This window comes from Protopterus annectens, chromosome 16.part0 (assembly GCF_019279795.1).
Source record: "Protopterus annectens isolate FY-2018-M chromosome 16.part0, PAN1.0, whole genome shotgun sequence".
In the NCBI taxonomy this organism is placed as follows: Eukaryota; Metazoa; Chordata; order Ceratodontiformes; family Protopteridae; genus Protopterus; species Protopterus annectens.
Window position 1 is genome coordinate 79,317,104 of NC_056750.1, and position 17,076 is coordinate 79,334,179.

Here is a 17,076-nt window from a genome sequence, read left to right on the forward strand (position 1 = left end):
GCCCATTTAGGTGATAGGTAGGACCAGGGGCATGCCCATTTAGGTGACAGGTAGGACCAGGGGCATACCCATTTAGGTGATAGGTAGGACCAGGGGCATACCCATTTAGGTGATAGGACTAGGGACATACCCATTTAGGTGATAGGTAGGAGCAGGGGCTTACCCATTTAGGTGATAGGTAGGAGCAGGGGCATAGCCAATTAGGTGATAGGTAGGACCGGGGGCATACCCATTTAGGTGATAGGTAGGACCAGGGGCATACCCATTTAGGTGATAGGTAGGACCAGGGGCATACTCATTTAGGTAATAGGTAGGAGCAGGGGCTTACCCATTTAGGTGATAGGTAGGACCAGGGGCATAGCCAATTAGGTGATAGGTAGGACCGGGGGCATACCCATTTAGGTGATAGGTAGGACCAGGGGCATACTCATTTAGGTAATAGGTAGGAGCAGGGGCTTACCCATTTAGGTGATAGGTAGGACCAGGGGCATAGCCAATTAGGTGATAGGTAGGACCGGGGGCATACCCATTTAGGTGATAGGTAGGACCAGGGGCATACCCATTAAGGTGATAGGTAGGACCAGGGGCATTCCCATTTAGGTGATAGGTAGGAACAGGGGCATGCCCATTTAGGTGACAGGTAGGACCAGGGGCACAGCCATTTAGGTGACAGGTAGGACCAGAGGCATAGCCATTTAGGTGATAGGTAGGACCAGGGGCATAGCCATTTAGGTGATAGGTAGGACCAGGGGCATAGCCTTTTAGGTGATAGGTAGGACCAGGGGCATACCCATTTAGGTGATAGGTAGGACCAGGGGCATACCCATTTAGGTGATAGGTAGGACCAGGGGCATACCCATTTAGGTCATAGGACTAGGGACATACCCATTTAGGTGATAGGTAGGAGCAGGGGCATATCCATTTAGGTGATAGGTAGGACCGGGGGCATACCCATTTAGGTGATAGGTAGGACCAGGGGCATACCCATTTAGGTGATAGGTAGGACCAGGGGCATACCCATTTAGGTGACAGGTAGGACCAAGGGCATACCCATTTAGGTGATAGGACTAGGGACATACCCATTTAGGTGATAGGTAGGACCAGGGGCATACCCATTTAGGTGATAGGTAGGACCAGGGGCATACCCATTTAGGTGATAGGTAGGACCAGGGGCATACCCATTTAGGTGATAGGTAGGACCAGGGGCATACCCATTTAGGTGATAGGTAGGACCAGGGGCATGCCCATTTAGGTGATAGGACTAGGGACATACCCATTTAGGTGACAGGTAGGACCAGGGGCATACCCATTTAGGTGATAGGTAGGACCAGGGGCATATCCATTTAGGTGATAGGTAGGACCAGGGGCATACCCATTTAGGTGATAGGACTAGGGACATACCCATTTAGGTGACAGGTAGGACCAGGGGCATACCCATTTAGGTGATAGGTAGGACCAGGGGCATATCCATTTAGGTGATAGGTAGGACCAGGGGCATACCCATTTAGGTGATAGGTAGTTCCAGGGGCATACCCATTTAGGTGATAGGTAGGAGTGTAGTAGAGATTTGAAGTTGGTGTGATTAGAAGTTCGAACAGAGCAGGGAAGGGAGATCCATAGTTTGAAGTGAGTATGATAGCAGAAGGTGGGCAGGGGGTCGGGAGGGATTGTGGATGTTTAGGAGATTTTGGTTTTCTGATAGGAGTAAGCATTCGGGAATATAGGGAGTTAAGGTGTGGGAGAGAGCAGGACAGTTGGATGGACTGAAGATGAGCTTATGGGGGGTGATGATTTTGAGTATGTTAACCTAGTTGGGTAATTGTTGCCATTGTAGAGAGTGGAGGGAGATACAGTGATGGGAAGACTCCCAGATAGGAATGGCAAATTCCATCAGTGTGTATAGATAGATAGATAGATAGATAGATAGATAGATAGATAGATAGATATTAAGACATAATCCCAATAATCTTATTCCTTTACCCCTTACTTGGTCAACTTGCAGAACTCACTGATTCACATTTGATGAATACCAAGAACAAAGTAAAAATTTCACTATACTGGGTTATTGTGGCATAACCCTATTATATCACCCATATAAGCAGTGCTTTAGTCAGCCTTTTTAATATATTAATAAATAAAATAAAAATAAGCATCAAACTAGCTGAGATAAAAAATATCCTCTATCAAATCATAGGCAACTATGTGCCTGAAAAGGGTGCTCATTGAGAACCTTAAAAATGTAAAAAAAATGCACTTTCTTCATCCCCTCACCCCTGGTGCACCAAAAACTTGACCATAGGAATCTCAGCTTATTGAAAATCATTCACATTCAAGCCTGGAAAATGAATTAACCTAATTATCACAAAATCACAGATATGAGATGGCACCATTTCCTCAAATTCTTCACCTGCCTTGTCAGCACTAATGGGAGAGTAATCCTTCTAGAAAGATTTTCATCTAACAAACACATTTGTAGGCTGAGACTGATGATGGCTCCAGTATCTAGTAGAATATCTTGGAGTGCCTTTTCTTGTGTCTGATGAGCTTTGGTATTGGGTGCTTTAACCCAGCATTCATTTCATCCCACAGTGCCAGTTTTGCTTACCAAAGGTGGCCCACTGGGTGCTTGCATTCCACGACAAGCTCCAACCCAGCAAGACAGGCTTCTTACCCATTTAAAGTTTAAGAATAGGCTGAGATCATTTTGGACACAAAACTTCTAATCATTTTCTTTACCAGACAAAACTGCATCTGCCAAGTGCCAGCTTTCCAGAGGGAAACTTCGGAGGGGACTAGCTATGAGATGGCTTAATTAGTTTTTTGCCCCTATACCTAGCTCTGATGACCAATTTGCATATCAGGACTGCTTTGAAACTCCATCAGAGTTTCCTCTGGCTTCACCCTGCCCAGGCATAGTTCACCATTTCACACTGAACTGATCGAAGGAAGGACACTGAGGAAACTCAGAGCTATAATATATAACATTAAGTATCCTGTTTTTTGTTTATTTTGTTCTTTATTTCTTTGTTATTTATAGCACTTTGTGTACTGTGTATTTTTCTAGCTAGTTTCACTGTGTGTGAGGTATTAACTGGAAATTGTCCACTTTTATTAAGCATCTGTTGGGTTGTTTGTTTCTGAAAACTTGTTGCAGTTAAACTCTTTTTTCTAGAGGCTCCTTTAGCTGTTTAAAACTTTCATTTAAAGGCTCACTGCTGCTTTTCAGCTGTGAGAAACATTTCTGCAGTTTGTTTCCCACCTTCCCTCCCTGTTGGTATAGTGATTTTATAGTTGGTGGCTTTGCAGTTGCCCACCCCTAGTGTAAATTTGATCTGGGACCCTCCTCCCAGTCTAGTGTCATTACCTCATTCTACCCAGTACAGGGAGAACATTTGAGAAGGCCAATCAGCTTAGTTTCTGCTACTCCTTTCTCTCTTTCCTTTCTCTCTTTCCACAAAAAAAAAAAAAAATTATCTGCTTTTACTGTATTTGTGTTTCTTCCTACTTTATTTTGCTTTTGCGTCATCTTAAAAGTACTCAATTGTATTTATTACTGCTTGGTGTAACTCATTCTAAGCCTTTTAGTTTAAGCACTTGGGCTTCAGACCAGTTGTTTTACATTAGGAAGGTTTGTGGCCTGCACTGTAGTGGCAGAACAGGTAGCTTACATCCTTCTAAGTTGGGAACTGCTGATTGAGGGCTCAGTGTCTATTATTCTAAAAGTGTATTAATTCTGGTTTAAGTACTTGGGCTTCAGGCCAGTTATTTTACATTAAGAGGGTTCGTGGTCTGCACTCTTGTGGGAGGAGAGGCTGGACTCTGCCCTTCTGAGCTGGGAATTTCTGGTTAAAGGCTTATAGTGCCTGCATATTTGAACTGCTTCTTACTGAAATTGGTACACCTTGTTTGCTGTAGCATAGACTATATCCAGGCCTGCTGAATCTAGCTTTGTTTGTATGCTTGTTGTTTATTTGCTTGTTATTTCCCTGAATGCTAATTCCACCTAAAACGCAGCTTTTCAGTGCTTCTGTGGATCCCTAGTGATATCTGCATTGCTTACTGTACTTATTTCCTTGTTTCACTTGAAAGAAAGTTACTGTTTGTTGTTTTTGCATTTAAGTTACCTGTAACACATTGCATTTAAGTTACCTGGCACTTGCTCACTAAAGCAATTATATAAGTCAGCACTAAAAAATTAAAAGCACTACACCCTCAAAAACTCCCCTTGAGTACCTTGTTCCCCATTGGCCCTTTTTTCAATTATAAAGGAATTCCCAATACTATTCTAGCATATCCAAAGGTCAGTTATCAATCTCCTCTCCGGTCCAGTTGGTGAATCTGGGAATCTTGAGGCAATGTTACAACTGTCTCATGTACACAGACAACCCTCTCCTCCTCCCAACAAATTCCAACACATGTGAGAGATGCAACCATATAGCCAAACTGGAGGCTAAGCTCTCTCAACTCAGTACTGGCGTAACCAGTCAGGAGGAGAAGGAAACCACACTCACTACAATTTCAGTCTCACATAGACCTACCACGACAGCAAACCAAACACATAAACACACAAAAACATACTCGGAAGCTCTAAATAAAAATCTGCCTAAGCAGCAGAGACCTCCAAAGCAGACACCCAAGCAACCGCTACCCCAAAACAAAACACGTGCAACACATAGCTCACAAAGCCAGCGTGCCGAACAGTCACAGCCCTTAAGGCTAAACAACACACCTGATACACTTGTAATAGGTGACTCTATCGTCAGGCACACTGACGTCCCACTCACCAGGCTGAACAAGAAGAAGGTCAAGGTGAGCTGCCTGTCGGGCGCGAGGATCCGCCACATAATACAAGCACTCAGGTCACTCCAAGGCAAGTACAAATATGACTCAGTCATTGTCCATGCTGATGTGAATGACCTGAGACGTACCTCCCTGGACTACATGAAAAGAGACATAGAGGAGCACTCTGAGCATGTAGCCCAGGCCGGTATGACCCTGACCTTGAGTAGCATCTTACCCTCACCAAGAATGATGCCACAATATGAAGACAAGATGATCAATTTCAACAATTGTCTTAAGTATTGGTGTCATTCAAAGGGGATCCAATGCCTGTCAGCCTGGGATGACATGCTCGACAAGCCACGATGCTTCGCTAGGGACGGCTTGCACCTGTCATCCCTGGGCTTTCAGATATTGGCAAAGGCTCTTGCTACCCCCATAGTGCCTTTTTTAGGCAAGGCTCAAAAGACAAACCCAACTCCATAGGTATCACAAGGGATAAGAAACTAAGAGTAATGCTACTCAACGCCAGAAGTCTAAACCTCAAGATGCAGGCACTCAAAACTCTCCTTAGCATGGAGAACATCGATATCTGTGCAGTAATAGAAACCTGGTTCAAGGCTCCCGAGAGCACCCCAGCACTACCAGGTTATACCTCATACCATGCTTTTCGGCCCCAAAACTTGGACCGAACCACAAAAGGAGGGGGAGTATCAATATTCGTCAAAGATACCCACACCTCCAGGTTGGTGGCACAGCATGAAGCATCAGAGACTATCCATGTGCAACTAACAGTGGGTAAAACTGCCTTCCAGTTTATAGCCTGCTACAGACCACCCTCCCAAACCCAGGAACCCCATTCGGCCTTCCTGAGAACACTGTAAAATATGAAGGTCTCTCCAAACACCATTATATTGGGCGACTTCAACTACCCAAACATAGACTGGGAGCATTACTCTAGTTCCAACACCCTAGCCCAAAGGTTCCTAGAATTTATAAACTCAAATGCTATGGAATGACTTGTTACCACTCCCACAAGAGGGGAAAACATATTGGACCTGATCATCACCAACATGGGGACTCTATGCTCCATACCAGAAGTGTACCCCGCACTGGTAAGATCAGACCATAAACTAATCTCACTGGATAGTCACATCCCGACCCCACCCCCTGCCCAGAAAACCACAGTGAAAAACTTCTCTAAAGCAAATTTCACACTCCTCAAAACCGAGGTGGAATCCTTCAAAGCCCCCGGGCCTGTGGAAAATACGGCCCAGACCGCAGAATCCTTTATAAACGCATTCTATGAACACCTTCAGGAATGCATGGATCATGCAATCCCAAATAAAACCAAGACCCAATCCTCCAAAGGCAGACATCCTGTCTGGTGGACCCCATCCATAAACAAACTATACAATAGAAGGAGGAAGCTACTACATGATAGAGCAAAATCCCAAAAAGGGAAGGCATCTCTGATCAGTATTAGTAAAAAACTACGGGCACGCATAAAATTGTCTAAAGCCAGCTTCGAGAGAAAAATTGCACAGGACACTAAGGATAATCACAAGGCTTTCTTTAGTTATGTTAGGAACCTGGGTGGGAATTCCCAGATATGCTCAGAATTAGTCCAAAATGGCAAAAAATACACCAAACCCACAGACATTGCCAACATCCTAGCTGACAGGTTCAGCGCAAACGTTTCCCCCCCCTCCCCACCAAAAGGGCAAATATCTATCCCAGCAGAGTGTTGCCCCACTGACATCTCAGATGCTCAGGTAAGAGCTGCCCTCTCCAAAGCAAAAAACAAAGCATCAATGGGACCAGACAGTGTCCTGGGCTGCGTCCTACATGAACTCCAAGTAGAGCTAAACCCAAACATAAAACTACTGTTCAATCTCAGCCTTACTACAGGATATGTACCCAAAGAGTGGCGTACAGCAACAGTGGTCCCTCTCCACAAACGTGGTGCCTCAACGGATCCTGGAAACTATTGCCCCATAAGCCTGACTAGCTTGGTCTGCAAAGCTATGGAAAGGATCATCATGGACCTCATAAATAAAGATATTGGGGACCTAAAGACACTGGATGCTACCCAGTTCAGCTTTGTTAAGGGCAGATCCTGCCTCTTAAACCTGGTCAATTTCTTTGAAACAGTCACCAAGGCCATTGACGAGGGGAAGGTGGTCCACACAGCCTACCTGGACCTTGCAAAAGCCTTCGATACAATACCCCACTCGGGCATTATAGATAAGCTCACCAGCTTAAATATAAACCCCTATGTCACTAGATGGGTTGCAAACTGGCTCAAGGACAGAACCCACATGGTTAGAATTGCTGGAGCCATATCAGACTCCAAACCAGTTACAAGTGGCATCCCACAAGGCTCAATCCTGGGGCCTCTCTTGTTCGGTATATATTTCTCGGAGGTACAGGCCAACACGGAAGGACTGTGGCTGACCAAGTTTGCAGATGACTGCAAACTGGGTGCCATAATTGACTCTCCAGCTGACACAAGCATCCTCCAAAAGGGCCTCATAGAAACAGACAACTGGTGCCAGAGCCATGGCCTCAAGCTAAGCGCCAAAAAGTGTATAGTCATCCCCTTTGGCAAAAACAAAGTGCCCACAAATTACCACATAGGTGGTAATCCATTAAGTACAGAAGAAGTAATTAGGGACCTGGGGACCCAAGTTGACAGCAATCTCTCATTTGACAACCACGTGGCCAAAGTGGTTAGAAAAACATTTTATATAGCCCACCTAATCATGAAGGGATTCACATCTAGATCAGGGGAGGTCATCATGCCTCTTTACTCATCCCTCATCAGGCCCATAATTGAGTACAATGCCCCTTTTGGGATGTACCTTACCATTCACCTGCAGCAACTGGAAAAACCCCAAAAGTACCTCACCAAGAGGATCAAAGGGCTCAAACAGATGCCATATGCTGCCCGGTTAAAGAAACTCCATCTCTACTCAGTGGCATACCGCCTGCTCAGAGGTGATCTGTGCCTGATGTATAAAGCCATGTCTAATCCAAAATTAATGCACATGCCATACCTCAGAAAATCCAAATCCCATCGAGCTACGCGCTCGAGAGACTTGAACCTCAGCACTGAAATAAATAGGACATGCTGGAGGGACAGATTCATAACCCAGAGGCTCCCTTCACTCTGGAATAAAATCCCAGTCCAGGTTAGGCAGAGTCCCTCATTGACTCTCTTCAAGAGGAATCTTGATGAGTGGATGGGAGATCATAGGTTTACCCTGGGCATCACTTCTGTGTCACTGTTAGACAGAGGCACAGTATACTAACCTCGAAAAAGGGCATAGCAAAATAAATTTAAAATGGGTGGCGAAAGCCAAACACATTCTGGCTAGGCTTATAAATGCCCTAGGGCAAATAGCCTAGTGTAAACCTATGAACCTATGAACCTATGAACCACCATTAAATGCTTTTTTAGGCTGTTGATATACAAACTTTCATTTGGTAAACAACATGTCTAGTATTCCATTTTAAAGCTGCAATATTCACCTACAGTACTTCAAATGTCAAATTGCATTATAAAGACTGCAGTCATCTATCCACTCATTCATTCTATGAAGCAGCCCACACTCGATGTCCTTTTTAAGTAATTTTTCACCAAGCAAATAAACTTAATGGAAATAATATTTCTTAATTCAGTTCTAAGAGCACTGTGAGCATCTTTCTTTCACACTTAATGTTTATTATAAGACCCTCATTCCAAAGAAAAAACTAAAACTAATAGGTAATATGCAATATTTGTGATAATGTTATCATAATGCATTAGTCAAATGGACATACAAGAAGAGCTTTTAAGAAAGCAACTGCCGAGGTGATGTCATATTATAAATCCCCGTCGTTTAGAAACAGCTACAAAAGGGGCGCTCTTAATATTTGATTTTTCTGCTAATCTTGTCATTATCAGTAATCGTATAAAACAATGACATTCAAAAATGTCTGTCAGGATATTAATTCTTGGTACTAACCATCTGCTTGCTTTCATGTTATGACATGCATTGCTTCTAAACTTTCATCGGTTTACTTTTATCAGCTAACACACCTGCTTAACCTTACAAAGAACAACTTGCCTCAAAGGGAGTTATATTAGATGCTCGAAGTTAGTGAACTTCGAATACGATATGATCAACACCATATCGTCGAAGTCCAGTAACATCGAACACCTAATAAAAGCATCACAAAAAGTCAAAAAATAGACCTACTTGCTTTTGATATGGTCAACCACCCCCTACTCATAAAAACTCTTGAATCCCTTTCACCAGACACCAAGGCTGTTCTCTGGTTCAAGTCCTATCTTACCAATAGGCAACAAGCAGTCCTCTGGGAGAATAATCTATCTGCCCTCCTGCCAGTCTCCCTCGGAGTCCCACAGAGCTCCATTCTAGGTCCACTTCTATTCTCTTTATTCATCAACGACCTACACTTAGCAATCCCTCAAGCTACCTGCATACAATATGCAGATGATTCCATGCTAATATGTTCAGCCAACTCCACATCCAAACTACAATCTCTAACCCAGACAGTATTTAACACAGTCGAGACTTGGTTCTTGAAATGCTGCCTCCTTTTGAACACCAAAAAAACAAACTCTTACTCTTCACACCTAACAGTAAGTCCCCCCTATAAATTTCTCTATCAAATCAAATAATGGCACATTTATAATCCCTGACTCTACCACCAAACTACTAGGAATCATAATTGACAATAACCTTACCTTTGATAACCATATAAATAACACTATTAAAACTGCAAATAGAAAATTGGGCTTCCTATACAGAATAAAACCCTTCTTAACACCAACAGCCAGAACTACAATTGCCCACTCCCATCTAATCTCAACTCTACTCTATGCTTCCGCCATTTATACTAACCTAAAGAAAAATAATCTTGCTAAAGTAGCCAATTCCTATAACAATATTGCTAGATTTGCCAGTGGGAACCCATTTAGAACGCAGCACTGTCTGAACCTACAGCAGCTAGACTGGCTCGAATTAAACCATCTTGATACTTTTCCAGCTTACCACTGCCCGTAGGATTTTCTACCAAGCGAACAACACACCTATACTCTCTAACCTTATTACCCCCTATACAAACCTCAAATCCTTATGCTCTTCTACCAAGCTACTGGCTACCATAAGCAAGTCCAATAACTTGGCAGGTGACTCCTTGTTTTCTAATACCGCTGGAAAATACTGGAACCTGTTACCATCAGATCTAACTTTACTTCCCTCCTTTCCACTCTTTAAACAAAGTCTCAAGAAACATCTTAAAACACAGTGGTTATGTCCTTGCTGCTACCCTGACTAATTATCCGCTCTAGCTATTGCCCCATCTCTTTACTGCCTCCCTTCGCCCATTAATACTGTTTTCCCCTTGGGAAGTAAAAACTGTCTTAAATTATTCTTACAACTAGGAACTGAGATGAATGAAATTGTGTATGTATTGTAATCTACCTCACATATCTTTATGAATGTGTCTTATCCTTTTAGGTATTAGTTTCAAAAATAGTAGCTAATGCTCTCTGATTATTTTAACATAATTTCATTTATATTAATGTATGAAAATCTTTTATGTTGTGTTGCTCAAATAAGTATAAATTCTTTTAATTAGCGAATACTCTATGTTATTTTTAACATAATTTTCTTTCATATTTGTGCATGTTAATTTTTTTTATGTTACTTTGGAGCTTTTCTCCCCGGGCCTCTGCTGAAAATAGAAATATATCCAGTTGGACTAGCCTGGTTAATAAATGTAAAATAAAATAAAATAAATAAATACATGTGACCCTTTGCAAAACAGCATTTTAGATAGGAATATCACTTTTTATTCACTTATCGTGTTTAAACAGTTATAGCACAACCTCATGCAGGATAAGGACTCAAATGCTGTGATGATAATGTCAGTAGGAACCATGTTTGAAAGACATTTTTTTTTTTTTATTTATTTTATTTGTTTACCAGGTAATGTCTGACTGGGCACCAAGCCCATTTTCAGCAGAGGTGCGGGCAGAAAAGCTCCATACATACAAATAGACACTATTGAACAATCAAGTTGAACACATATTAATTAAATTAACAATGTATAAAGCAAAATCAGTAATTAACTAAATAACAATAGTTAACATATTTTACAAAATTGGCACAATTTGAGATGAAATTAACAGTATGACTTAACAGTGAGAACAGTGTGATACAGATTGTCAAGAAAGAGCAATGCAGTCTGCATAACAGTTATAAGATAAAGCAGTACATATGTTTACATTGCTAACTGAACAAGAGTGTTGAACCAAGTTAGCCTTCATCAGTTCATAACTGTAGCTGTGAGAGTGAGCTAGTTTAGGGTGATGTAAGGGAGAAGTAGGTGGCCTAGCCTGGAGTATGGCAGGAGCTGAGTTAGTGTTTAGCTAGATGTTCCTTAAGGAGGTGTTTGAACTCATGAATGCTGGGGGTTTTAGCTATAGGCTGAGGAAGAGTGTTCCAGAGTTTGGCAATTTTATAGGAGTAGAGGGTGGTGCCTTGTGAGTTGTGGGGTTGAGTAATCTTTAACATTATCCATCAAGAGAAACCAGGAACCAAACAAGAAAAAATGATGGAAGTCCAGGGAGCATACAAGTCCAGTATAAGCCACACAACTAGTAGCAATCATCAAGGATTTATTGAGCAACAAACAGCAGTCAAGTGCTTTCGTCTTACATCAAGGCTTCATCAGAACTGCAGTAATCACATAAACCACACAATATAAAGGAACATCCAGTAGTCATGTGGTTAAAACCGACCAATACAAATACTGCTTAAAAAATTAAGAGCTTGAAAATGTGGTGACAGTTTGAAACAGTGTGTATAAGTGAAAAAACAGTGTCAAACATGTTACAACAATGTATATACAACAAATTATAAAAAATATTATAAAAATGACTGATGTCAAACATTTAACATTAGTTTTTTGAGGATCTTAGTGATCTGGTATTGCTGTTGTGTTGGATTAGGTTACTGAGTGCTGGGCAGTCATTTGATTTGTGAATTATTTTGTGGGCTATGGACAGTTGGTTTAATGTTAGAAGGTTTGGGAGTTCTAGCCATTTAGGTCGTGAGAGTACTGAGCAGTAGTGGGTTCTGTAAGGGTGGCCTGTAGTGAATTTGATAATTTTATTGTAGCATGATTCTAGATTATTTAGGTCTGCTTTACGAATGTTTGTAAATACTTGGGAGCCATAGAGGAGGGTGGAAAGTAGTAGTGTGCAGGCAGTGGCTTGTCTGGCACTTTCTGTAAGATGAGGTTTAATTCTATATAGGATGCCTAGTTTGGAGTGGACTTTTTTTATGTTGAGGGAGATGCGGGTATCAAACCTTAGGTTTCCATCAGTTGTGACACCTAGAAGTTTAATTTGGTTAGTGGGTTCTATTTTTGTTTCGTTTGTGAAAAGGATTGAAAGTCGTGTCAGACATGTTTTGGGTTTATTATAATTGAAAACAATTAACTTGGTTTTGTTAGGGTTAAGTATGAGTTGATGGTTAGTGAGGAAGTTTTCCATATCCTGGAGAGATTTTTGCATTTTTGTTTGTAGGTCCTGGGGGGGTTGGGGGCTCAGCAGATTAGAGTCGAGTTGTCAGCATACTGGACTATGGAGGCTAGTTGGGTTGCAGAGCTGAGGTTGTTAGTAAAAATTGTAAAGAGAAGGGGTCCAAGTATGGATCCTTGAGGTACATCAACACTGATGGGTAGAAGGGGGGACAGGGTGTTTTCCCATTTGTGGCCTTGCTGATAGTTAGAGAGATAACTATGGAATCAGGAAAGGGCTGATGTGTTGAGGCCATGGGGTGATAGTTTATTTAGTAGGATTTGGTGGGAGACGGTGTCAAAGGCTTTAAACATGTCAAGACATATGGAGGAGACCATTTGGGCTCTGTTTATGAGACCTTAAATGGTGTTTGTGAAAGACAGTAGGGCAGTGCTGATATTATGTTTTGGCCTAAAGTCATGTTGAGTGGCGGAGAGGAGGTTGTGATTAAGGAGGTGGGTGAGGAGTTGGGAGTGTATGCATTTTTCTAAGATATTGACTAGAGGGCAGAGGATGGCTATGAGTTGGTGATTGAGTTAATAAAGTGGGTATTAAATTGTGTAGCTATTGTGTCAGTAACCTTGGTGGTGGCAGGCGAGGGTGTTGAGGTATAACCTAGGTTGAGAAGATTGTTAATGTTTTGCCAAAATTTCTTGGGGTTATATTGGTGGATTTGTTGACATGAATGGAAGTAGTTTTGCTTGTCTGTTTTTATCTGTTTCTTAGCCTGGTTACGGAGCTGTTGATATGTTGTGCAGTTTGTTTTATTTTTGGTAGTGTGGTAAGCGGATCATGCCCTGTCTCTTTGCTTCAGCAGTGCGAGGGTATCTTTAGTTAGCCAAGGTATGTGCCTAGTTTTTGCTCTTATTTTCCTTGCAGGTGCTAGATTAAGTATTTTAAGAAAGGTGTTGTTGAAGTAAAGGGCTGCTTGATCAAGTGGGAGGCTTCTAAGATGTGATCAGTTACTTTACTGAAGTAGAAAGTTGAAAGTGGAGGGGAGACATTTTTCTTGTTCTGGACAAATTTATACACTGTATTGGTTTGTGTCTGAGATTGTTTTCTGTACAAGAAGGTAGGTGAGTGATCACTGAGGGAGTCTGGAAGGCAGCCTGCTAAGTAACCTAGACTGGGTTTATTAGTCAGTATCCAATCTAGAGTGGACTGCTTTTTTGAGTGTTTATCAAACTGGGTAGGATAGAATATGGTTTGGGTGAAATTGAAGAGGTTTAGGAAACTGGAGGGGTTGTTGAAGTTGCAGGAGTGCCAATACAGGTTGAAGTCTCCTAGGATGATGGTTTCCTGGTTAAAATGAGATGATGCCCAGGACAGAAGATTGCCAGTTATGGATAGGTTGGTGCCAGGGGAGAGATAGGTGGTTATGATAATAATAGTTTTGTTAGGGTTTATTACTAGGCATGTTGTTAGGATTTCAGAGTTGGGTAGGTCAGGAGGGGCACAGTTCAATAGTTTAAGTATGAGTGTGTCCTTATACATAATAGTGACACCACCGCCCCTTTTGTTTGGTCTGTCTAATGTAATTATGTTGTACCCATTTGTAATAATTTCCTTGTCTTTAATGTGGGGCTTTAACCAGGTTTCTGTTATTGCTGCAGTGTCTGGTAAGTAGGTGCTAAGGGTTGCATGGAATTCAGCAATTTTATTTACGATACTACGGCGGTTAAAGTGTATAAAGACTAGGTGAGTGTTGTCAGTTTTTGCATGTGGGGGGTGGTATTTAGTAGTACGTTGGGTGCAGGTTGGTGTACGGTTGGGAGGGGACATGGTTGGGCAATGAGGAGTGTGGGTGTGTGGCCCTGCACTGGGATGGATGTCAGCCTGGAGCTTGATTTGTGTTATGTTGTATAGAATGAGTTGTCTGATTTTATTAGTAAGTTTTACATACCTGAGTGTTTGAGTAAACAAATGTTTGAAAGGGAGGAGGACATTGGTAGTTGTGTTTTAGACGTGAGCTAATGGCAGCATATGTGTGGGTGGGACTGTTGGTGGAAGATAGAGGGAGAGAAGGTGAGTGAAGGTGATTAATGGTGCTTGAGTGGACGGAGGTGGAGCTAAGCAAGAGGTATAGAAGGAGGAGTAGACGAATATTGGTTAGCAAGGAGATGAGTTGAGACATAGTGGATGGTTGAAAAGTTGTGGTGTGGAGTTGCAGGGGAGAGGGAGGAGATTGAGGGAGGTAGAGAATTGCTTGGAAGTAGAAGGGGTGTCATTAGGTTATGTATAAACCTAATGAAAGAGGGGGTATGTGGGAATGGGGGTAGGGAAGGGGACAGGACAGAGTCCAAGATCAGAGAGAGCGAACGGAGCGAGGATAGCCCCAGTTAGAATACGTGTAAACAGAAACTATCAGCCACTCTGACCTGGCTGGAGGATGATACCTCTACTGCTAAGGTAAAGTTGTTAAGTGTATAAAGATAGAGATAAGAGAGTAAACTTGCAATTAACTGGAACTCAAGCAACCAGCACTCTCAAGCAACCAGAAAACAATTGAAGAAATACAGCACATTATGAACAATTCAATGGAATTTTCATATGTTGTACTTTCTGCCCCCCCTCAGCCAGGCGTTTAATTACTGTATTTCAATATTAAAATAAAATCACTACAGTGTTTATGGTATGGTATGTATAGTATAGGGTACAGTATTAGTCAGGCCTATTTTTAATAGTAACTCTCAAGCAACCAGAAATTACAGTTATCCAGCCTCTACCAATCCCCATGCGTGCCAGTTAACTGAGAGTTTAATGTATAAATTCAAAACACCATCTAATATAGAGCACCCTAAGCATCAGCTCCATATGACGTCTTTTAAGCCATTTGTGTTAAAAAAAACTCCATTATCTTTAGCAGCATAATTTTGCATATAGTTCAAATTAACTGAACAGGTAGATGCAAGATTGAAATGCCAAACAGTATAAGTGCATCCAGTTAGTCACACTCCATTTTATCTGCTACAAAGACTCTTCATTAGTTGAGTCCCACATTTAGCTGAGTATTGCAATTTCAGGAAAAATAATACAGTCCGACTGTATCACTGCTTGAGTGCCATTTGTCCATTTTAAACATCTCTTTGTTACAAGAGCCTCTTGTTTAACTACTGGATGAATGCATTTCAAAAAGGAATGATGGAGTCCAAAGCCATGTAAGCACACAGCCACCATTTGGAGGCCCTCCCTTTATACTTGGAGTCCAAAGCCATGTAAGCACAAAGCCACCATTAGGAGGCCCTCCCTTTATACTTGGAGTCCAAAACCATGTAAGCACACAGCCACCATTTGGAGGCCCTCCCTTTATACTTGGAGTCCAAAGCCATGTAAACACACAGACACCATTAGGAGGCCCTCCCTTTATACTTGGAGCCCAAAGCCAAGTAAGCACAGCCACCATTTGGAGGCCCTCCCTTTAGACTTGGAGTCCAAAGTCATGTAAGAACACAGCCACCATTAGGAGGCCCTCCCTTTATACTGGGAGTCCAAAGCCATGTAAGCACACAGCCAACATTAGGAGGCCATCCCTTTATACTTGGCCATCAATGTAATTATTTATCAAATGTTCAAAGCCCATGCAAGTATCATAACTCTTAACTACAGATTTTCCCAGAAAGTCTAGATTTTTGCCTCATATTTTTGTTCTGTTTTTCATAAAATTGTGGTTTTGTGGCAAATAAGTGGCAAATCATTAAAGACTGAAGTTAGAACAGAAAATAATGACAGACATTTGAATTTCAGACTTCATACCCTTCAGAAAATTCATGTTAATGCAAAACATGTTATTTTATAACTTTCTCAGTTTGTAAGAGCAGTATATTTAAAATTGTCCCAATTTTGGGGCCTTTGTCCCACTTTTATTTATGGCTTTGTCTAAATTTCTTGATCTAAGAGGTTGAGCTGTATGGCAAGTAGATAAACAACAGCTATCTTTCTATTATATTTCCTAGTGTACATGTAACAACCTTCCCACCTTCCACTTGCTTGGGGTCTTGTGTCCACTCCTCTTCTAGTTCAACAATGTCCAGGCAATCATTACCTTTACCTGTTCCACTGCCATGGATTCCTCACAAGGATAATCCAACAACTGCAGAAAGCCTTGAAGACCATCCATTGCTGACTGAGATGAGATGAATACCTGCACCCTTGCTGCCAAAAAAAAAAAAGAAAAAAAAAACTTTCTAAATCCCTAGAAGTGATAAAATGCATTTTATTTTATACCAGTCTGCATTCTTTTATAGTATCTGAAAACTGTGCTGTTAGCTAAACAGCAGTCTAAGGTCAAGTCTTCCATCTTACTAGTTTAGGAGTGTTGTTACAAGGTATGATCCCTTTTATACTAAATGAGAAACTGAACCAATATCACTCTTTGCTGACCATAAGCTCCATCAGCCACTGACTGTGGTAATATGTAGGCTTTTTCAATACCCACTGATCTCCTGGTAATTCTAGTGTTTTGTTCCATTATAATTTTGCAAGCATAGAACAGCGAAATCATTCTTTAACTTCCAAAATTCAACTCAAGAGTAAGTTTCTTCATTGTTTTATTTTTCAACATATTTTTTTCATCTTGCTTTACCTTGCAACATAACTAACTTTTCTTCTTTAAAGACTATTTGACTGTTTAGTTCCATAGACATTCTTTGTACACCAACAACTCTTTGCTGGAACATCGTTAAGGAGTTATCTTGCTC